The sequence below is a fragment of the Oncorhynchus nerka genome, linkage group LG7 (assembly GCF_034236695.1).
Source record: "Oncorhynchus nerka isolate Pitt River linkage group LG7, Oner_Uvic_2.0, whole genome shotgun sequence".
Classification (NCBI taxonomy): Eukaryota; Metazoa; Chordata; class Actinopteri; order Salmoniformes; family Salmonidae; genus Oncorhynchus; species Oncorhynchus nerka.
This window is the reverse complement of record NC_088402.1, coordinates 73,067,753-73,092,511: the sequence shown is the minus strand read 5'-3', so window position 1 is coordinate 73,092,511 and position 24,759 is coordinate 73,067,753. Positions and strand designations below refer to the sequence as shown.

Genomic DNA, 24,759 nt, shown 5'->3' with positions numbered 1-24,759 from the left:
CGCATGTTGATAACAAGTGCCTATGGATGAAATTGATCAAAATATCTATTCAAAATATGTTATGTTTAAGGTCAGGTTTTCTTTACTGTTTGTTATATTAAATACAGGACAAGACATGGACAAGCACACATTTTTCTGTACCCAGTCAGAGGTATCATGTGTTCATAGAAAACAACCTTCTCTTGTTTCTTAGGGCAACATTGTTATGAATAACCAGTTGAAAGAAGAAGGACTTTTCAGGACAAACACACAGCACTAGAAACAGTCTAGGGAGCTGTGGGGCAGAGTGGGGCCAGGAAAAGAACCTCTCTCTCAATGTCAACAAAACTAAGGAGCTGATCGTGGACTTTAGGAAACAGCAGGGGGAGCACCCCCCTATCCACATCGACGGGACCACAGTGGAGAAGGTGGAAAGCTTAAACTTCCTTGGCGGACACATCACTGACAAACTGAAATGGTCCACCCACATAGACAGTGTGGTGAAATAGGCGCAACAGCACCTCTTCAACCTCAGAAGGTTGAAGAAATTCGGCTTGGTCCCTAAGACCCTCAGAAACTTTTACAGATGCACAATTGAGAGCATCCTGTCGGGCTGTATCAACGCCTGGTACGGCAACTGCACCGCCCGCAACCGCAGGGCTCTCCAGAGGGTGGTACGGTCTGCCCAACACATCACCATGGCCACACTGCCTGTCTTCCAGGACACCTACAGCACCCGATGTCACAGGAAGGCTAAAAGATCATCAAGGACAACAACCACACGAGCCACGGCCTGTTCACCCCGCTATCATCCAGAAGGCGAGGTCAGTACAGGTGCATCAAAGCAGGGGCTGAGAGACTGAAAAACAGCTTCTATCTCAAGGCCATCAGACTGTTAAATAGCCATCACTAGCCGGCTACCACCCAGCTACTCAACCCTGCACCTTAGAGGCTGCTACCCTATCTACATAGACATGGAATCACTGGCCACTTTAATAATGGAACACTAATCAAATCAAATCAGATCAAATTGTATTAGTCACGTGCGCCAAATACAACAGGTGTAGACCTTTCAGTGAAATGCTTACTTACGAGCCCCTAACCGACTGCAGTTAAAAAAAAATATGGATAAGAATAAGAGATAAATGTAAGTAATTAAAGAGGAGCAGTAAAAAATAACATTATATACAGGGGGGTGCGGGACAGAGTCAATGTGCAGGGGCACCGGTTAGTTGAGGTAGTATGTACATGTAGGTAGAGTTAATTAAATTGACTATGTATAGATGACATCAGAGAGTGGCAGTGGTATGGAGGGGGGGGGGGGGGGGTGAGGGGGCAATGTGAATAGTCTGGGTAGACATTTGACTAGATGTTCAGGAGTCTTATGGCTTGGGGGTAGAAGCACTAGTCACTTTAATAATGTTTACATACTGCTTTACTCATCTCATATGTATGTACTGTATTATATTGTACTGTATTTAGTCAATGCCACTCTGACTTTGCTCGTCCTAATATTTATATATTCTTTTACTTTTAGATTTGTATATTGTTGTGAATTGTTAGATATTACTGCACTGTTGGAGCTAGGAACACAATCATTTCGCTACACCCGCAATAACATCTGCTAAATATGTGTATGTGACCAATACAATTTGATTTGATTTGTACAAAGCTGTGTTGATTGGCACAGTAAGACTCAGAGCCTCACCAGAGCTGACACAATTGCGACTGAAGGTAAGAGACCAAGATAGCAGCCACCACACCGGAACAGCACACCACAGCTGGCAAACCTGGTAAATCTAGACGATAGCCAGAGCCATGCGAAACCCAAACATCATAGGATAGTTGGTATTTTTAGCGTGAGCTTGTATAGTTAAGAAGACAGATAGAGCATTTGGGATCTCAAAGCTTATTGAACCTGTATTAAAACATGATGGAGTCAGGGTACTGCTCTCAGAATGATGTACAGATCACATATGTCGATGCTAATACAATTTGTTGTGCGTTATTATTTTCGTTCTGAATCAGATGGCCTGACAATGCCTCTTTTTATGTTCATTCTGTATTTGGTGCATGTGTTTTATTGGTTGTGTTCGTGTGTACTCTGTGTGTGTGTGTGTGGAAGGATGGGTGGTTGGGAGGTACAATTTCAGCTGCAGAAGGTCTCTCAGCACGTCAGAAAGCGAGTGAGTGAGGGCACAGAGAGGACAATTAGGGATAAATGAACAAATAAGCATAATATCTAAAAACAAATTCCGAAACAGCACCTTTGCTTTTTATCAATTAAATTCACAGACTCACTTGTCTTTGAACCAACAGAAACATAGAACAAAATAGCTGTTATTTCCCCAATGGAGCAGACCAGACTGTAATCAAGCTCTGGCTCCTGTCGCCCTGCAAGGTCAAACCGGCGACTCCACTGCCAACCCTAGGCTGTGTAGTGCCTCTCTCTCTCCCCCATTCTCTCTTTTTTATCCCTCTCCCCCACTCCACCCCCCATCCCCCCGCTCTTTCTATTTCCAGCTCTCCCACCCTGCTCTCTTCCCTCCCTGATAAACATTACATTGGGGATCTGTGGAGTTGTCCTTCCTATATTTCTATCTCAAATCAAATCAAATTTTATTTGTCACATACACATGGTTAGCAGATGTTAATGCGAGTGTAGCGAAATGCTTGTGCTTCTAGTTCCGACAATGCAGTAATAACCAACAAGTAATCTAACTAACAATTCTAAAACTACTGTCTTATACACAGTGTAAGGGGATAAAGAATATGTACATAAAGATATATGAATGAGTGATGGTACAGAGCAGCATAGGCAAGATACAGTAGATGGTATCAAGTACAGTATATACATATGAGATGAGTATGTAAACAAAGTGGCATAGTTAAAGTGGCTAGTGATACATGTATTACATAAGGATGCAGTAGATGATATAGAGTACAGTATATACGTATGCATATGAGATGAATAATGTAGAGTATGTAACATTATATTAGGTAGCATTGTTTAAAGTGGCTAGTGCTATATTTTACATCATTTCCCATCAATTCCCATTATTAAAGTGGCTGGAGTTGAGTCAGTGTGTTGGCAGCAGCCACTCAATGTTAGTGGTGGCTGTTTAACAGTCTGATGGCTTTGAGATAGAAGCTGTTTTTCAGTCTCTCGGTCCCAGCTTTGATGCACCTGTACTGACCTCGCCTTCTGGATGATAGCGGGGTGAACAGGCAGTGGCTTGGGTGGTTGTTGTCCTTGATGATCTTTATGGCCTTCCTGTAACATCGGGTGGTGTAGGTGTCCTGGAGGGCAGGAAGTTTGCCCCCTGGTGATGCGTTGTGCAGACCTCACTACCCTCTGGAGAGCCTTACGGTTGTGGGCGGAGCAGTTGCCGTACCAGGCGGTGATGCAGCCCGCCAGGATGCTCTCGATTGTGCATCTGTAGAAGTTTGTGAGTGCTTTTGGTGACAAGCCGAATTTCTTCAGCCTCCTGAGGTTGAAGAGGCGCTTCTGCGCCTTCTTCACGATACTGTCTGTGTGAGTGGACCAATTCAGTTTGTCTGTGATGTGTATGCCGAGGAACTTAAAACTTGCTACCCTCTCCACTACTGTTCCATCGATGTGGATAGGGGGGTGTTCCCTCTGCTGTTTCCTGAAGTCCACAATCATCTCCTTAGTTTTGTTGACGTTGAGTGTGAGGTTATTTTCCTATCTTTCCTGTATTTCATTATATGTCAGTCTCTCTGTGTTGTGTATCTCATTTAGAGTCCATCTTTATGTTTGACTGTCTCACAAAGTCTCTCATCCATGCACCCACCGGTCCCTGTGTTGTGTTTAATGCGACCCTCTCTCTGTGTCTAAGATCAGTGTGTGTCCTGTGTAACCGTGTGACAGCGCTGCTCCAGTCCTGTCAGACCAAGGCACCCTCTCTGTCACGGTGTAGGAGCACCTGCCCTCTCTCTGAGCCGCCCATCTGTCACTTCACTGGCTCTCAACAAAGACCTTTAAAAGTCAACTGTTGAAAGAGGCATCACACTTAACTTACAATTTTGTTCTTTTGGAATTCTAGACAGTGGTGAATCATGTAAATCACATAGCCTACAGTACAACATGTCCTATGAACAGCAATGTTTTGACTGCAGTGCATACTCAGTTCCATAGGCTATGATATGTGACTCTAAAGCAGACATGACCTCAACAGGAGCTTCAGTGAACATGGAATAGTCTTCATTATTCATGTCTGACAAGACGATTTATAGATGCATATTACTGTAAGTGCAATTCATAGTGGAAATGAAGGAGGCCCAATCATGATGATTCCTTACTGGAATCATTAAAACAACAACACTTAGCTGTCAATTTATATGAAATATTAGATTTTGTATCAAATGACCCATATCTATAATGAGTATTAATTTACCCTGTCTGGTCTCGTCCGTATTGACCTGTTCATCTGATTGTGACAGTTTATTTACTGTATTTCAATTCAACCCACTGCCAAACCCCACACACACAGTGTTTGTATAACACACAAATACAGTTTCCAGGTTAGTCTGCTTCACATGTTCTAAAGGAGGGAATAGTTTAACTTGTACTGCAATTACTTGTACTGCAATCAGAAGCATGCTATGTTCTTTACCTTTAGCTAACTTCTGTGTTAAAAACTATTTCAGGGCAATGAAATCCTGAGCTTAAAGACATGAAATCACACCTTAACACGATGTGTGAGTGACACTGCCTTCCCTCTGTCTGTCTCATACTCTCTCTCTCTCTCTCTCTCTCTCTCTCTCTCTCTCTCTCTCTCTCAATTCAATTTAAATTTAAGGGCTTTATTGGCATGGGAAACATATGTTTACATTGCCAAAGTAAGTGAAATAGATAATAAACAAAAGTGAAATAAGCAATAAAAAATCTACAGTAAACACTATTCCAAAAAATAGAGACATTTCAAATGTCATATTATGTCTATATACAGTGTTGTATTATGTCTATATACAGTGTTGTATTATGTCTATATACAGTGTTGTATTATGTCTATATACAGTGTTGTATTATGTCTATATACAGTGTTGTATTATGTCTATATACAGTGTTGTATTATGTCTATATACAGTGTTGTATTATGTCTATATACAGTGTTGTATTATGTCTATATACAGTGTTGTATTATGTCTATATACAGTGTTGTATTATGTCTATATACAGTGTTGTATTATGTCTATATACAGTGTTGTATTATGTCTATATACAGTGTTGTATTATGTCTATATACAGTGTTGTATTATGTCTATATACAGTGTTGTATTATGTCTATATACAGTGTTGTATTATGTCTATATACAGTGTTGTATTATGTCTATATACAGTGTTGTATTATGTCTATATACAGTGTTGTATTATGTCTATATACAGTGTTGTATTATGTCTATATACAGTGTTGTATTATGTCTATATACAGTGTTGTATTATGTCTATATACAGTGTTGTATTATGTCTATATACAGTGTTGTATTATGTCTATATACAGTGTTGTATTATGTCTATATACAGTGTTGTATTATGTCTATATACAGTGTTGTATTATGTCTATATACAGTGTTGTATTATGTCTATATACAGTGTTGTATTATGTCTATATACAGTGTTGTATTATGTCTATATACAGTGTTGTATTATGTCTATATACAGTGTTGTATTATGTCTATATACAGTGTTGTATTATGTCTATATACAGTGTTGTATTATGTCTATATACAGTGTTGTATTATGTCTATATACAGTGTTGTATTATGTCTATATACAGTGTTGTATTATGTCTATATACAGTGTTGTATTATGTCTATATACAGTGTTGTATTATGTCAGTGTTGTATTATGTCTATATACAGTGTTGTATTATGTCTATATACAGTGTTGTATTATGTCTATATACAGTGTTGTATTATGTCTATATACAGTGTTGTATTATGTCTATATACAGTGTTGTATTATGTCTATATACAGTGTTGTATTATGTCTATATACAGTGTTGTATTATGTCTATATACAGTGTTGTATTATGTCTATATACAGTGTTGTATTATGTCTATATACAGTGTTGTATTATGTCTATATACAGTGTTGTATTATGTCTATATACAGTGTTGTATTATGTCTATATACAGTGTTGTATTATGTCTATATACAGTGTTGTATTATGTCTATATACAGTGTTGTATTATGTCTATATACAGTGTTGTATTATGTCTATGTCTATATACAGTGTTGTATTATGTCTATATACAGTGTTGTATTATGTCTATATACAGTGTTGTATTATGTCTATATACAGTGTTGTATTATGTCTATATACAGTGTTGTATTATGTCTATATACAGTGTTGTATTATGTCTATATACAGTGTTGTATTATGTCTATATACAGTGTTGTATTATGTCTATATACAGTGTTGTATTATGTCTATATACAGTGTTGTATTATGTCTATATACAGTGTTGTATTATGTCTATATACAGTGTTGTATTATGTCTATATACAGTGTTGTATTATGTCTATATACAGTGTTGTATTATGTCTATATACAGTGTTGTAGTGTTGTATTATGTCTATATACATGTTGTATATGTCTATATACAGTGTTGTATTATGTCTATATACAGTGTTGTATTATGTCTATATACAGTGTTGTATTATGTCTATATACAGTGTTGTATTATGTCTATATACAGTGTTGTATTATGTCTATATACAGTGTTGTATTATGTCTATATACAGTGTTGTATTATGTCTATATACAGTGTTGTATTATGTCTATATACAGTGTTGTATTATGTCTATATACAGTGTTGTATTATGTCTATATACAGTGTTGTATTATGTCTATATACAGTGTTGTATTATGTCTATATACAGTGTTGTATTATGTCTATATACAGTGTTGTATTATGTCTATATACAGTGTTGTATTATGTCTATATACAGTGTTGTATTATGTCTATATACAGTGTTGTATTATGTCTATATACAGTGTTGTATTATGTCTATATACAGTGTTGTATTATGTCTATATACAGTGTTGTATTATGTCTATATACAGTGTTGTATTATGTCTATATACAGTGTTGTATTATGTCTATATACAGTGTTGTATTATGTCTATATACAGTGTTGTATTATGTCTATATACAGTGTTGTATTATGTCTATATACAGTGTTGTATTATGTCTATATACAGTGTTGTATTATGTCTATATATTATGTCTATATACAGTGTTGTATTATGTCTATATACAGTGTTGTATTATGTCTATATACAGTGTTGTATTATGTCTATATACAGTGTTGTATTATGTCTATATACAGTGTTGTATTATGTCTATATACAGTGTTGTATTATGTCTATATACAGTGTTGTATTATGTCTATATACAGTGTTGTATTATGTCTATATACAGTGTTGTATTATGTCTATATACAGTGTTGTATTATGTCTATATACAGTGTTGTATTATGTCTATATACAGTGTTGTATTATGTCTATATACAGTGTTGTATTATGTCTATATACAGTGTTGTATTATGTCTATATACAGTGTTGTATTATGTCTATATACAGTGTTGTATTATGTCTATATACAGTGTTGTATTATGTCTATATACAGTGTTGTATTATGTCTATATACAGTGTTGTATTATGTCTATATACAGTGTTGTATTATGTCTATATACAGTGTTGTATTATGTCTATATACAGTGTTGCAATGACGTGCAAATAGTTCAAGTACAAACATAAATATAGGTTGTATTTACAATGGTGTTTGTTCTTCACCAATTGCCATTTTCTTGTGGCAACAGGTCACAAATGCTTTGATTGCACACTGTGGCATTTCACCCAGTAGATATGGGAGTTTTTATCAAAATTGGATTTGTTTTCAAACTCTTTGTTGGTCTGTGTAATCTGAGGGAGATATGTGTCTCTAATATGGTCATACACTCCCTAACCTCCTGCCAAATGTATCTCAGTTTCCACGTCATTTTGTGGGCAGCGTGCACATGGCCTGCTTTCTCTTGAGAGCCAGGTCTGCCTTCGGCGTCCTTTCTCAATTTCAAGGCTATGAGCTATCTGTACATAGTCAAAGATTTCCTTAATTTTGGGTCAGTCACAGTGCTCAGGTATTCTGCCACTGTGTACTCTCTGTTTAGGGCCAAATAGCATTCTAGTTTGCTCTGTTTCTTGTAAATTCTTTCTGATGTGTCAAGTAATTATCTTTTTGTTTTCTCATGATTCGGTTGGGTCTAATTGTGCTGCTGTCCTGGGGCTCTGTGGGGTCTGTTTGTGTTTGTGAACAGAGCCCCAGGACCAGCTTGCCTAGGGGGCTCTTCTCCAGCTTCGTCTCTCTGTAGGTGATGGCTTTGTTATGTAAGGTTTGGGAATTGCTTCCTTTTAGGTGGTTGTAGAATTGAACGTCTCTTTTCTGGATTTTGATCATTAGCGGGTATCGGCCTAATTCTGCTCTGCATGCATTATTTGGTGTTCTACATTGTACACAGATTATATTTTTACAGAATTCTGCATGCATTCTCAATTTGGTGTTTGTTCAATTTTGTAAATTATTGGTTGGTGAGCGGACCCCAGACCTCACAACCATAAAGGTACATTTATTTGTTTTTTAAAAGTTTAACATTTTTAATTTTACCCCTTTTTCTCCCCAATTTAGTGGTATCCAATTGTTTTAGTAGCTACTATCTTGTCTCATCGCTACAACTCCCGTACGGGCTCAACAAAGGTTGAAATTCACGCGTCCTCCGATACACAACCCAACCAAGCCGCACTGCTTCTTAACACAGTGCCATCCAACCCGAAAGCCAGCCGCACTAATGTGTCGGAGGAAACAACGTGCACCTGGCAACCTTGGTTAGCACGCACTGCGCCCTGCCTGCCACAGGAGTCGCTGGTGCGCAATGAGACAAGGATTTCCCTACTGGCCAAACCCTCCCTAACCCGGACGACGCTAGGCCAATTGTGCGTCACCCCACGGACCTCCCGGTCGCGGCCGAGTCTCTGGTGGCACAGCTGGCGCTGGGGTACAGCGCCCTTAACCACTGTGCCACCCAGGAGGCAAAGGGTGCGTTCTCAGCCCTCTCCTGTACCCCCTGTTCACCCATGACTGTGTGGCCATGCAGTCCTCCAACTCAATCATCAAGTTTGCAGACGACACTACAGTGGTAGGCTTGATTACCAACAACGACGAGATGGCCTACAGGGAGGAGGTGAGGGCCCTCGGAGTGTGGTGTCAGGAAAATAACCTCACACTCAATGTCAACAAAACTAAGGAGATGATCGTGGACTTCAGGAAACAGCAGAGGGAGCAGCCCCCTATCCACATCGACGGGACAGCAGTGGAGAAGGTGGAAAGTTCCTCGGCGTACACATCACGGACAAACTGAAATGGTCCACCCACACAGACAGCGTGGTGAAGAAGGCGCAGCAGCGCCTCTTCAACCTCAGGAGGCTGAAGAAATTCGGCTTGTCTCCAAAAACACTCACAAACTTTTACAGATGCACAATCGAGAGCATCCAGTCGGGCTGTATCACCTCCTGGTATGGCAACTGCTCCGCCCACACCGTAATGCTCTCCAGAGGGTAGTGAAGTCTGCACAACGGATAACCGGGGGCAAACTACCTGCTCTCCAGGACACCTACACCACCCGATGTCACAGGAAGGCCAAAAAGATCATCAAGGACAACAACCACCCGAGCCACTGCCTGTTCACCCCGCTATCATCCAGAAGGCGAGGTCAGTACAGGTGCATCAAAGCGGTGACTGAAAGACTGAAAAACAGCTTCTATCTCAAGGCCATCAAACTGTTAAACAGCCATCACTAACATTGAGTGGCTGCTGCCAACATACTGACTCATCTCTTGCCACTTTAATAATGAAAAATTGATGTAATAAATGTATCACTAGCCACTTTAAACAATGCCACTTTATATAATGTTTACATACCCTACATTACTCATCTCATATGTATATACTGTACTTTATACCATCTACTGTGTCTATCGCTTATTCATATGTTTTTATGTACATATTCTTATTCATTCCTTTACACTTGTGTGTGTATAAGGTAGTTGTTGTGAAATTGTTAGGTTAGATAACTTGTTAGATATTACTGGATGGTCGGAACTAGAAGCACAAGCATTTCGCTACACTCGCATTAATATCTGCTAACCATGTGGATGTGACAATAATTTTTTTTGATTTGTTGAAGAAAAAAAAAAATCCCTGTCTCACTGTGGAAAGAAATGTATGTTTTTTGCCAATTTTAACCGCACACATGTTGTTTGTGTACATGGATTTTATATGTTTTTCCCCCAACACCACTTTCCATCAATTTGTATAGCAGACTCTCATTCCAAATATGGTCGAAATATTTGTTTTAATCAACAAAGCATGAGAAGACTTTGCCTTTGTTTTGGATAGTTTGTCAATTAGGGTGTGCAGGGTGAAAACCTGGTCTGTCATACAGTAATTTGGTAAAAGTACAATTTTACATTTGCTAGGTACATTGTTTTCGCTGAGGAAATGTACGAAATCTGCTGTTAATGATAATGAAGAGGAGTTTTCCAATGTTGCTGTTGACGCATATCCAACGGTAGTTATTGGGGTCAAATTAGTCTCCACTTTCATGGATTGGGGTGATCAGTCCTTGGTTCCAAATATTGGGGAAGATGCCAGTGCTGAGGATGATGTTAAAGAGTTTAAGTATAGCCAATTGGAATTTGTGGTCTGTATATTTTATCATTTAATTTAGGATACCATCAATCCCACAGTGGTTTTTGGTTCGGAGGGTTTGTATTTTGTCCTGCATTTCATTCAATGTAATTGGAGAATCCAGTGGGTTCTGGTAGTCTTTAATTGTTGATTTTAAGATTTGTATTTGATTATGTATATGTTTTTGCTACTTGTTCTTTGTTATAGAGCCAAAAAGACTGGAGAAGTAGTTTATCCATTCATCTATGTTTTGGATAGATAACTCTTCATGTTTTTGTTTGTTTAGAGTTTTCCAATTTTCCCAGAAGTGGTTAGATTCTATGGATTCTTCAACTACATTTAGCTGATGTTGTTCCTTCTTTTTCCGTAGTGTATTTCAGTATTGTTTTACTGATTCACCATAGTGAAGGCGTAGGCTCAGTGGATAGGTTTCTCAATTTCTTTCTTAGGTTTTTGCATTCTTCATCAAACCATTTCATTGTTGTTCATTTTCTTCGGTTGTCTGCTTGAAATGTTTAGATCTCTATCTCTTCCTGCCCCCTCCCCTCCCCCTCCCCCCCCTCTCCCTCCACCCTCCCCCCTCTCCCTCCCCCTCCCCCCTCTCCCCTCCCCCCTCCCCCTCTCCCCCTCCTCAGCTCATTTGCCATGTCTAAGGCAGCCGTGAGGAAGCTGCACTGGCACTCCAAGGTCCAGGATAGCTTCATCCCCCTGGTTGGTTCCTCGGGGGATCTGGGCGTGTCAGTGGGCGGTGGAGCCGACTATGGAGAGTTCCCATTCGTCACAGCAGCCCCTGGGGGCGGGCTCACTGTGGGCGACGTAATCCTTGAGATTGGGGGAACCCCTGTGTTAGGGATGACACTAGGAGATGTCCGGGGGGTCCTCCACTCCTGCCTCCATCCCATCCGCATCAAGACCGTCTCACCAGGTGCTGTAAGGCTCAGTGTGGTAATTTACTCCTTGGTCTGGGGACACATTGTGAATGCTGCTGCTTCCTCTATCTCTTAAACCGATTTAACCAAATTGAGTTATAGACTTTGTCTGAGGGGGAATTGTTTTTTCATGTCTGTTGCATATTCAAACATCTTATACAGTACATGCATAACAGCATTGTCAACCTCAACTCCTCCTTCACATGACAACACTATGGGATTGGTCACACTGCGTTCCTCAGGCAACTCATAGAATAACACTCTACCCAAGTGGTTGTCCAAACATTGCTGAATAATCACTGTTACTGAAAAAACTAACTTGACACACTTTTATCATTCTGGTGTTGAAGTTCCTTTTAATTTGCCCGGAGATCCCAAAACATTGGGTCTGAGGTTGGGAACCTGGGAGGGAGGTGTTAGAATTCCTGATGACACATGATAGAGTCCAGAGAGGGCTGTGTGCATGTGACGATACAGTTGTCTGTCACCTTGGAGGAGCCTTGATATTTATAGGAGGGATGTCTTTGTTAGGTCTGAACAGAGCAATATGTCACCGCTATATCACCTGACCGAGGCTCCCCATGGCCTTGCTGAGGTAGATTGACGTCTGAATCCCCAGCAGGACTGTAAATGGGGCCCTTTACTCCTGGTCCCTCTGCCACTGGTACATCCATAATCATTCTGTGAGCCAGGCGGCCAGGTCAACCTCTCTCCCTGGGTATTCTGACCGCATGTACTGTGGACAGAGATTGGTGGGCTGAGCTGTATGGTGCTGCTGTACTGCCTGTACTGTAGGCCTACTCCTCCTTCCCCTTCCCCTCCTCCTCTCCATCCTCTCCCTCCTCCCCATCCCTCTATTCCTCCTCCACAGTTCATGCCATCAGGGACTCCATTGTGTTGTCAGGCTATATAACACTAATGATATGATGTGAGAGTAAATACGTGTGGTAGATGATCCCTCCATTGTGTTGTCAGGCTATATAACACTAATGATATGATGTGAGAGTAAATAAGTGTGGTAGATGATCCCTCCATTGTGTTGTCAGGCTATATAACACTAATGATATGATGTGAGAGTAAATAAGTGTGGTAGATGATCCCTCCATTGTGTTGTCTGTCTATATAACACTAATGATATGATGTGAGAGTAAATAAGTGTGGTAGATGATCCCTCCATTGTGTTGTCAGTCTATATAACACTAATGATATGATGTGAGAGTAAATAAGTGTGGTAGATGATCCCTCCATTGTGTTGTCAGTCTATATAACACTAATGATATGATGTGAGAGTAAATAAGTGTGGTAGATGATCCCTCCATTGTGTTGTCAGTCTATATAACACTAATGATATGATGTGAGAGTAAATAAGTGTGGTAGATGATCCCTCCATTGTGTTGTCAGGCTATATAACACTAATTATATGATGTGAGAGTAAATAAGTGTGGTAGATGATCCCTCCATTGTGTTGTCAGGCTATATAACACTAATGATATGATGTGAGAGTAAATAAGTGTGGTAGATGATCCCTCCATTGTGTTGTCAGGCTATATAACACTAATGATATGATGTGAGAGTAAATAAGTGTGGTAGATGATCCCTCCATTGTGTTGTCAGGCTATATAACACTAATGATATGATGTGAGAGTAAATAAGTGTGGTAGATGATCCCTCCATTGTGTTGTCAGTCTATATAACACTAATGATATGATGTGAGAGTAAATAAGTGTGGTAGATGATCCCTCCATTGTGTTGTCAGTCTATATAACACTAATGATATGATGTGAGAGTAAATAAGTGTGGTAGATGATCCCTCCATTGTGTTGTCAGGCTATATAACACTAATGATATGATGTGAGAGTAAATAAGTGTGGTAGATGATCCCTCCATTGTGTTGTCAGGCTATATAACACTAATGATATGATGTGAGAGTAAATAAGTGTGGTAGATGATCCCTCCATTGTGTTGTCAGGCTATATAACACTAATGATATGATGTGAGAGTAAATAAGTGTGGTAGATGATCCCTCCATTGTGTTGTCAGGCTATATAACACTAATGATATGATGTGAGAGTAAATACGTGTGGTAGATGATCCCTCCATTGTGTTGTCAGGCTATATAACACTAATGATATGATGTGAGAGTAAATAAGTGTGGTAGATGATCCCTCCATTGTGTTGTCAGGCTATATAACACTAATGATATGATGTGAGAGTAAATAAGTGTGGTAGATGATCCCTCCATTGTGTTGTCAGTCTATATAACACTAATGATATGATGTGAGAGTAAATAAGTGTGGTAGATGATCCCTCCATTGTGTTGTCAGGCTATATAACACTAATGATATGATGTGAGAGTAAATACGTGTGGTAAATGATCCCTCCATTGTGTTGTCAGTCTATATAACACTAATGATATGATGTGAGAGTAAATAAGTGTGGTAGATGATCCCTCCATTGTGTTGTCAGTCTATATAACACTAATGATATGATGTGAGAGTAAATAAGTGTGGTAGATGATCCCTCCATTGTGACACAGGAGGATTAAAGGTACCAACACTGTTCATGTTTTTGACAGACAGACACTATAATTATGACAACCTTGAGAGCAGAAGAACTGTGTAGGGAAACACTTTGCCTAATTCATATGTGGCATATTGTGTTGTGGTGAGGTATTGGTCATGGATGTTCATCATATGTGTTTTTGTCTAGGGCATTCTGTTGTTTCTGTGAAAACAACATGGCAATTTGAAAGCAAGCACTTTAGTTCATTTTACTTACAGTCTACGCCACATCATTAGTCTGATGTATTTTTTTATATTCATAATAAAGCACAATGCTGGACAGCTGTTACACAATGCCAGCAAAAGCCTCTCATTATTACTCCCAGAAAGCTGCACGTCATACTGACCACATGTGGCGGGTCATGCGTGTGTGTAGGAGACTGCCTGTGCTAATAACGTTTTATTACAGTGACGTTTTCATATCACATTCATATCTGGGCCAGGCTAGATCACAGGGGGTGGGGAGCAGCAGCAGGAGCAGGGGGTTGTCCGTCAGTGTGACAAGCAGGAAGACGTATTCAGGCCATCCATAATACCAACTGGCCTGTCATCAGAGGCCATAAAGCACTTGAGATGAAATGAATAGATCAGAGAGTGGAATAAGTGCCTGACCATCAGCCCAGCCTGCTGTGTGACAGCACCACACTGTTGTGTTTTATAGCACTGCCTCTGTGTTATTACTGTATGCATGAGAGGCTGGGAAATGCCATATTATGTACTCTGGATGGCTGATCAAGTGTTGAGAAGGAAATGTAGACTCTTAGAAAAAAGGGGTCCAAAAGGGTACTTCTGCTGTCCCCGTAAAATAATCATTTTTGCTTCCACGTAAAAACCCTTTTTGGTTTCATGTAGAACCCTCTGTGGAAAGGGTCCTTCCTACCTTTTAGGTTCCATTTAGGTTCTAGATACAGTAGCAAATGATTTTTCTAAGGGTGTATTGTGTTTTAGATAGGGGTAGGAATGATATAGGGGGAGATCAAATCAACTGTAGCATTTCTATTTGGGAATGATAGCTTGGGCTGTCACTCTCTTTTTGACGGGGTATACAAATATTTACACATTTCATCAGTTATTGACTGTTGAGCTGATATTGCAATTTTTTTCTGTATGTCTTCGTATCCTTCCGCTTCTCTCTCCCCCCTCTTTCTTTTTATCTCTCCTCTCTCTCCCTCTCCTCTCTCCTCTCTCCTCTCTCCTCTCTCTCCCTCTCAGGCGCTGTATTGTGTAAGGACCTCAGGTTGTATCTGAGTAAGTGTTTTACTCCAGGATCCACGGACAGCCAGCTTCAGCAGGTCATCCGGGAGAACCTCTACCTCCGAGCAGTGCCATGTAAGTCCCATGCTGCTGTGTTCTCTCTCTCTTTAGCTGTGTTCTCTACCTCTCTCTCTAGCTGTGTTCTCTACCTCTCTCTCTAGCTGTGTTCTCTACCTCTCTCTACCTCTCTCTACCTTTCTCTAGCTATGTTCTCTCTCTCTCTCTCCCTTTCTCTACCTCTCTCTACCTTTCTCTAGCTGTGTTCTCTACCTCTCTCTAGCTGTGTTCTCTACCTCTCTCTACCTCTCACTCTAGCTGTGTTCTCTACCTCTCTCTCTAGCTGTGTTCCCTACCTCTCTCTACCTCTCTCTCTAGCTGTGTTCTCTACCTCTCTCTAGCTGTGTTCTCTACCTCTCTCTACCTCTCTCTACCTTTCTCTAGCTATGTTCTCTCTCTCTCTCTCTCCCTTTCTCTACCTCTCTCTACCTTTCTCTAGCTGTGTTCTCTACCTCTCTCTAGCTGTGTTCTCTACCTCTCTCTACCTCTCACTCTAGCTGTGTTCTCTACCTCTCTCTCTAGCTGTGTTCCCTACCTCTCTCTACCTCTCTCTCTAGCTGTGTTCCCTACCTCTCTCTACCTCTCTCTCTAGCTGTGTTCTCTACCTCTCTCTCTAGCTGTGTTCTCTACCTCTCTCTCTAGCTGTGTTCTCTACCTCTCTCTACCTCTCTCTCTAGCTGTGTTCTCTACCTCTCTTTACCTCTCTCTCTAGCTGTGTTCCCTACCTCTCTCTATCTCTCTCTCTAGCTGTGTTCTCTACCTCTCTCTAGCTGTGTTCTCTACCTCTCTCTACCTCTCTCTAGCTATGTTCTCTCTCTCTCTCTCTCTCTACCTTTCTCTACCTCTCTCTACCTTTCTCTAGCTGTGTTCTCTACCTCGCTCTCTAGCTGTGTTCCCTACCTCTCTCTACCTCTCTCTCTAGCTGTGTTCTCTACCTCTCTCTCTAGCTGTGTTCTCTACCTCTCTCTCTAGCTGTGTTCTCTACCTCTCTCTACCTCTCTCTCTAGCTGTGTTCTCTACCTCGCTCTCTAGCTGTGTTCCCTACCTCTCTCTACCTCTCTCTCTAGCTGTGTTCTCTACCTCTCCTTCTAGCTGTGTTCTCTACCTCTCCTTCTAGCTGTGTTCTCTACCTCTCTCTACCTCTCTCTACCTCTCTCTAGCTGTGTTCTCTCTCTCTCTCTCTACCTTTCTCTACCTCTCTCTCTAGCTGTGTTCTCTACCGCTCTCTACCTCTCACTCTAGCTGTGTTCTCTACCTCGCTCTCTACCTGTGTTCTCTACCTCTCTCTACCTCTCTCTACCTCTCTCTAGCTGTGTTCTCTCTCTCTACCTTTCTCTACCTCTCTCTACCTCTCTCTAGCTGTGTTCTCTACCTCTCTCTACCTCTCACTCTAGCTGTGTTCTCTACCTCTCCTTCTAGCTGTGTTCTCTATCTCTCTCTACCTCTCTCTAGCTGTGTTCCCTACCTCTCTCTACCTCTCTCTCTAGCTGTGTTCTCTACCTCTCTCTACCTCTCTCTCTAGCTGTGTTCCCTACCTCTCTCTACCTCTCTCTCTAGCTGTGTTCTCTACCTCTCTCTACCTCTCACTCTAGCTGTGTTCTCTACCTCTCTCTACCTCTCACTCTAGCTGTGTTCTCTACCTCGCTCTCTACCTGTGTTCTCTACCTCTCTCTACCTCTCTCTACCTCTCTCTAGCTGTGTTCTCTCTCTCTACCTTTCTCTACCTCTCTCTACCTCTCTCTAGCTGTGTTCTCTACCTCTCTCTACCTCTCACTCTAGCTGTGTTCTCTACCTCTCCTTCTAGCTGTGTTCTCTCTCTCTCTCTACCTCTCTCTAGCTGTGTTCCCTACCTCTCTCTACCTCTCTCTAGCTATGTTCTCTCTCTCTCTCTCTCTCTGCCTTTCTCTACCTCTCTCTACCTTTCTCTAGCTGTGTTCTCTACCTCTCTCTAGCTGTGTTCTCTACCTCTCTCTACCTCTCACTCTAGCTGTGTTCTCTACCTCGCTCTCTAGCTGTGTTCCCTACCTCTCTCTACCTCTCTCTCTAGCTGTGTTCTCTACCTCTCTCTCTAGCTGTGTTCTCTACCTCTCTCTCTAGCTGTGTTCTCTACCTCTCTCTCTAGCTGTGTTCTCTACCTCTCTCTACCTCTCTCTCTAGCTGTGTTCTCTACCTCGCTCTCTAGCTGTGTTCCCTACCTCTCTCTACCTCTCTCTCTAGCTGTGTTCTCTACCTCTCCTTCTAGCTGTGTTCTCTACCTCTCCTTCTAGCTGTGTTCTCTACCTCTCTCTACCTCTCTCTACCTCTCTCTAGCTGTGTTCTCTCTCTCTCTCTCTACCTTTCTCTACCTCTCTCTCTAGCTGTGTTCTCTACCTCTCTCTACCTCTCACTCTAGCTGTGTTCTCTACCTCGCTCTCTACCTGTGTTCTCTACCTCTCTCTACCTCTCTCTACCTCTCTCTAGCTGTGTTCTCTCTCTCTCTACCTTTCTCTACCTCTCTCTACCTCTCTCTAGCTGTGTTCTCTACCTCTCTCTACCTCTCACTCTAGCTATGTTCTCTACCTCTCTCTAGCTGTGTTCTCTACCTCTCTCTACCTCTCACTCTAGCTGTGTTCTCTACCTCTCTCTCTAGCTGTGTTCCCTACCTCTCTCTACCTCTCTCTCTAGCTGTGTTCTCTACCTCTCTCTAGCTGTGTTCTCTACCTCTCTCTACCTCTCTCTACCTTTCTCTAGCTATGTTCTCTCTCTCTCTCTCTCCCTTTCTCTACCTCTCTCTACCTTTCTCTAGCTGTGTTCTCTACCTCTCTCTAGCTGTGTTCTCTACCTCTCTCTACCTCTCACTCTAGCTGTGTTCTCTACCTCTCTCTCTAGCTGTGTTCCCTACCTCTCTCTACCTCTCTAGCTGTGTTCCCTACCTCTCTCTACCTCTCTCTCTAGCTGTGTTCTCTACTACTCTCTCTCTCTAGCTGTGTTCTAACTCTACCTCTCTCTCTAGCTGTGTTCCTCTACCTCTCTCTAGCTCTCTAGCTGTGTTCTCTACCTCTTTACCTCTCTCTAGCTGTGTTCCTACCTCTCTCTATCTCTCTCTCTGCTGTGTTCTCTACCTCTCTCTAGCTGTGTTCTCTACCTCTCTCTACCTCTCTCTAGCTATGTTCTCTCTCTCTCTCTACCTTTCTCTACCTCTCTCTACCTTTCTCTAGCTGTGTTCTCTACCTCTCTCTAGCTGTGTTCTCTACCTCTCTCTACCTCTCACTCTAGCTGTGTTCTCTACCTCGCTCTCTAGCTGTGTTCCCTACCTCTCTCTACCTCTCTCTCTAGCTGTGTTCTCTACCTCTCTCTACCTCTCTCTCTAGCTGTGTTCTCTACCTCTCTCTCTAGCTGTGTTCTCTACCTCTCTCTAGCTGTGTTCCCTACCTCTCTCTACCTCTCTCTCTAGCTGTGTTCTCTACCTCTCTCTAGCTGTGTTCTCTACCTCTCTCTACCTCTCTCTACCTCTCTCTAGCTATGTTCTCTCTCTCTCTCTCTCTCTCTCTACCTTTCTCTACCTCTCTCTACCTCTCTCTAGCTGTGTTCTCTACCTCTCTCTACCTCTCACTCTAGCTGTGTTCTCTACCTCGCTCTCTAGCTGTGTTCCCTACCTCTCTCTACCTCTCTCTCTAGCTGTGTTCTCTACCTCTCTCTACCTCTCTCTCTAGCTCTGTTCTCTACCTCTCTCTACCTCTCTCTCTAGCTGTGTTCTCTACCTCTCTCTACCTCTCTCTCTAGCTGTGTTCCCTACCTCTCTCTACCTCTCTCTCTAGCTGTGTTCTCTACCTCTCTCTAGCTGTGTTCTCTACCTCTCTCTACCTCTCTCTACCTCTCTCTAGCTATGTTCTCTCTCTCTCTCTCTCTGCCTTTCTCTACCTCTCTCTACCTTTCTCTAGCTGTGTTCTCTACCTCTCTCTAGCTGTGTTCTCTACCTCTCTCTACCTCTCACTCTAGCTGTGTTCTCTACCTCGCTCTCTAGCTGTGTTCCCCACCTCTCTCTACCTCTCTCTCTAGCTGTGTTCTCTACCTCTCTCTCTAGCTGTGTTCTCTACCTCTCTCTCTAGCTGTGTTCTCTACCTCTCTCTACCTCTCTCTCTAGCTGTGTTCTCTACCTCGCTCTCTAGCTGTGTTCCCTACCTCTCTCTACCTCTCTCTCTAGCTGTGTTCTCTACCTCTCCTTCTAGCTGTGTTCTCTACCTCTCCTTCTAGCTGTGTTCTCTACCTCTCTCTACCTCTCTCTACCTCTCTCTAGCTGTGTTCTCTCTCTCTCCTCTCTCTACCTCTCTCTCTAGCTGTGTTCTCTACCTCTCTCTACCTCTCACCTAGCTGTGTTCTCTACCTCTCTCTCTACCTGTGTTCTCTACCTCTCTCTACCTCTCTCTACCTCTCTCTAGCTGTGTTCTCTCTCTACCTCTCTCTACCTCTCTCTAGCTGTGTTCTCTCCTCTCTCTAGCTGTGTTCTCTACCTCTACCTTCTCTACCTCTCTCTACCTCTCTCTCTACTCTAGCTGTGTTCTCTACCTCTCTCTACCTCTCTAGCTGTGTTCTCTACCTCTCTCTACCTCTCTCTCTAGCTGTGTTCTCTACCTCTCTCTACCTCTCTCTAGCTGTGTTCTCTACCTCTCTACCTCTCTCTCTAGCTGTGTTCTCTACCTCTCTCTACCTCTCTCTAGCTGTGTTCTCTACCTCTCTCTACCTCTCACTCTAGCTGTGTTCTCTACCTCTCTCTACCTCTCTCTAGCTGTGTTCTCTACCTCTCTCTCTCTACCTGTGTGTTCTCTACCTCTCTCTGCCTCTCACTCTAGCTGTGTTCTCTACCTCTCCTCTCTAGCTGTGTTCTCTCTCTCTCTGCCTCTCTAGCTGTGTTCCTCTCTCCTCTCTCTAGCTATGTTCTCTACCTCTCTCTCTCTCTGCCTTTCTCTACCTCTCTCTACCTCTCTCTAGCTGTGTTCTCTACTCTCCTCTCTAGCTGTACCTCTACCTCTCTCCTCTCTACCTCTCACCTCTCTAGCTGTGTTCTCTACCTCTCTCTACTAGCTGTGTTCCTACCTCTCTCTACCTCTCTCTAGCTGTGTTCTCTACCTCTCTCTCTAGCTGTGTTCTCCTACCTCTCTAGCTGTGTTCTCTACCTCTCTCTAGCTGTGTTCTCTACCTCTCTACCTCTCTCTCTAGCTGTGTTCTCTCTCTCTACCTCTCTCTAGCTGTGTTCCCTACCTTCTACCTCCTCTCTAGCTGTGTTCTCTACCTCTCCTTCTAGCTGTGTTCTCTACCTCTCCTCTCTAGCTGTGTTCTCTCTCTCTCTACCTCTCTACCTCTCTCTAGCTGTGTTCTCTCTCTCTCCCTTTCTCTACCTCTCTCTAGCTGTGTTCTCTACCTCTCTCTACCTCTCACTCTAGCTGTGTTCTCTACCTCGCTCTCTACCTGTGTTCTCTACCTCTCTCTACCTCTCTAGCTGTGACTCTCCCTCTGCCCCTCTACCTCTCTCTCTAGTGTGTTCTCCTCTCTACCTCTCTCTCTGGCTGTGCCCTCTCTCTACCTCTCTCTAGCTGTGTTCTCTACCTCTCTACCTCTCACTCTAGCTGTGTTCCTACTCTCTCTACCTCTCACTCTCTAGCTGTGTTCTCTACCTCTCTCCCTCTCTGTGCCCTGTCTCTCTACCTCTCACTCTAGCTGTGTTCTCTACTTCTCTACTTCTAGCTGTGTTCTCTACCCTTCTACCTGTGTTCTCTGCCTCTCTCTCTCTCCTCCTCTAGCTGTGTTCTCCTCTCTACCTCTCTCCCCTCTCTGTGCTCTCTCTCTAGCTGTGTTCTCTACCTCTCTCTAGCTGTGTTCCTCCTACCTCTCTCTCTCTACCCTCTCTAGCTGTGTTCTAGCTGTGCCCTCTCCTCTCTCTCTAGCTGTGTTCTCTACTTCTCTCTAGCTGTGCCCTTCCCTCTCTCTCCTAGCTGTGTTCTTCTCTCTACCTCTCTCTAGCTGTGTTCTCTCTACCTTCTCTCTCTCCCCCTCTAGCTGTGTTCTCTACCTCCTCTCTAGCTGTGTTCTCTACCTCTCTCTACTGTGTTCTCTCCTACCTCTCCTCTCTAGCTGTGTTCTCTCCTCTGACTCCTCCTTCTAGCTGTGCCCTCTACCCTCTCCTTCTAGCTGTGTTCTCTCCTCTCTACCTCTCCTCTAGCTGTGCCCCTCCCTCTACCTCTCTCTCTAGCTGTGCCCTCTCTTCTCCTCTAGCTGTGCCCCTCTCTCTCTAGCTGTGTTCTCTACCTCCCTCTCTACCTCTCTCTACCTCTCTCTAGCTGTGTTCTCTACTCTCCTCTCTACCTCTCTCTCTACCTCTCCTCTGTGTTCTCTACCTCCTCTAGCTGTGTTCTCTCTCCCTACCTCTCTCTAGCTGTGTTCTCTACTCTCTCTCTCTAGCTGTGTTCTCTACCTCTCTCTACCTCTCTCTCTAGCTGTGTTCCCTACCTCTCTCTACCTCTCTCTCTAGCTGTGTTCTCTACCTCTCTCTCTAGCTGTGTTCTCTACCTCTCTCTACCTCTCTCTACCTCTCTCTAGCTGTGTTCTCTACCTCTCTCTACCTCTCACTCTAACTGTGTTCTCTACTCGCTCTCTAGCTGTGTTCCCTACCTCTCTCTACCTCTCTCTCTAGCTGTGTTCTCTACCTCTCCTTCTAGCTGTGTTCTCTACCTCTCCTTCTAGCTGTGTTCTCTACCTCTCTCTACCTCTCTCTACCTCTCACTCTAGCTGTGTTCTCTCTCTCTCTCTACCTTTCTCTACCTCTCTCTCTAGCTGTGTTCTCTACCTCTCTCTACCTCTCACTCTAGCTGTGTTCTCTACCTCGCTCTCTACCTGTGTTCTCTCTCTCTCTAGCCGTGTTCTCTACCTCTGACTCTCCCTCTAGCTGTGCCCTCTACTTCCCCCTCTAGCTGTGCCCTCTCCCTCTACCTCTCCCTCTAGCTGTGCCCTCTCCCTCTACCTCTCCTTCTAGCTGTGCCCTTCCCTCTACCTCTCTCTAGCTGTGCCCTCTCCCTCTACCTCTCACTCTAGCTGTGTCCTCTCCCTCTACCTCTCCCTCTAGCTTTGCCCTCTCCCTCTACCTCTCCCTCTAGCTGTGCCCTCTACTTCTCCCTCTAGCTGTGCCCTCTCCCTCTACCTCTCCCTCTCCCTCTAGCTGTGCCCTCTCCCTCTCCCTCTAGCTGTGCCCTCTAACTCTCCCTCTAGCTGTGCTCCTCCTCTAGCTGTGCCCTCTCCCTCTACCTCTCCCTCTAGCTGTGCCCTCTACCTCTCCCTCTAGCTGTGCCCTCTACTTCTCCCACTAGCTGTGCCCTCTACCTCTCCCTCTAGCTGTGCCCTCTCCCTCTACTTCTCACTCTAGCTGTGCCCTCTACCCCTCTCTCTAGCTGTGTTCTCTACCTCTCACTCTAGCTGTGTTCTCTACCTCGCTCTCTAGCTGTGTTCCCTACCTCTCTCTACCTCTCTCTCTAGCTGTGTTCTCTACCTCTCCTTCTAGCTGTGTTCTCTACCTCTCTCTACCTCTCTCTACCTCTCTCTAGCTGTGTTCTCTACCTCTCTCTACCTCTCACTCTAGCTGTGTTCTCTACCTCGCTCTCTACCTGTGTTCTCTACCTCTCTCTACCTCTCTCTACCTCTCTCTAGCTGTGTTCTCTCTCTCTCTACCTTTCTCTACCTCTCTCTACCTCTCTCTAGCTGTGTTCTCTACCTCTCTCTACCTCTCTCTAGCTGTGTTCCCTACCTCTCTCTACCTCTCTCTAGCTGTGTTCTCTACCTCTCTCTACCTCTCACTCTAGCTGTGTTCTCTACCTCGCTCTCTAGCTGTGTTCCCTACCTCTCTCTACCTCTCTCTCTAGCTGTGTTCTCTACCTCTCTCTACCTCTCTCTCTAGCCTCTCTACTGTCTCTAGCTGTGTTCTCTACCTCTCTCTCTAGCTGTGTTCTCTACCTCTCTCTACTCTCTAGCTGTGTTCCCTACCTCTCTCTACCTCTCTCTAGCTGTGTTCTCTACCTCTCTCTAGCTGTGTTCTCTCCTCTCTCTACCTCTCTCTCTAGCTGTGTTCCTCTCCTCTACCTCTCTAGCCTGTTCTCTACCTCTCTCTACCTTTCTCTAGCTGTGTTCCCTACCTCTCTCTAGCTGTCTAGCTGTCTCTACCTCTCTCTACCTCTCACTCTAGCTGTGTTTCTCTACCTCTCTCTAGCTGTGTTCCCTACCTCTCTCTACCTCTCTCCTCTAGCTGTGTTCTCTACCTCTCTCTCTAGCTGTGTTCCCCTACCTCTCTACTCTCTCTAGCTGTGTTCTCTCTCTCTCTAGCTGTGTTCTCTACCTCTCTCTCTAGCTGTGTTCTCTACCTCTCTCTCTAGCTGTGTTCCCTACCTCTCTCTACCTCTCTCTCTAGCTGTGTTCTCTACCTCTCCTTCTAGCTGTGTTCTCTACCTCTCCTTCTAGCTGTGTTCTCTACCTCTCACTCTAGCTGTGTTCTCTACCTCTCTCTACCTCTCTCTAGCTGTGTTCTCTCTCTCTCTACCTTTCTCTACCTCTCTCTCTAGCTGTGTTCTCTACCTCTCTCTACCTCTCACTCTAGCTGTGTTCTCTACCTCGCTCTCTACCTGTGTTCTCTACCTCTCTCTACCTCTCTCTACCTCTCTCTAGCTGTGTTCTCTCTCTCTACCTTTCTCTACCTCTCTCTACCTCTCTCTAGCTGTGTTCTCTACCTCTCTCTACCTCTCACTCTAGCTGTGTTCTCTACCTCTCTCTACCTCTCACTCTAGCTGTGTTCTCTCTCTCTCTACCTTTCTCTACCTGTGTTCTCTGTGTTCTCTCCTCTACCTCTACCTCTCTAGCTGTGTTCTCTCTCTCCCTCACCTTTCTCTACCCTTCTCTACCTCTCTCTAGCTGTGTTCTCTACCTCTTCTACCTCTCACTCTAGCTGTGTTCTCTATCTCTCCTCTCTAGCTGTGCTCCTACCTCTCTCTACCTCTCTCTAGCTGTGTTCTCTACCTCTCTCTACCTCTCTCTAGCTGTGTTCCCTACCTCTCTCTACCTCTCTCTCTAGCTGTGTTCTCTACCTCTCTCTACCTCTCTCTACCTCTCTCTAGCTGTGTTCTCTCTCTCTCTCTACCTTTCTCTACCTCTCTCTACCTCTCTCTAGCTGTGTTCTCTACCTCTCTCTACCT

General features: G+C 43.5%; 1 pseudogene; it reads left to right on the top strand.

Moving 5' to 3' along the window:
- Positions 1 to 24,759, top strand: part of LOC115132833 (membrane-associated guanylate kinase, WW and PDZ domain-containing protein 3-like) — an 86,374-nt pseudogene that overhangs the window by 11,955 nt on the left and 49,660 nt on the right.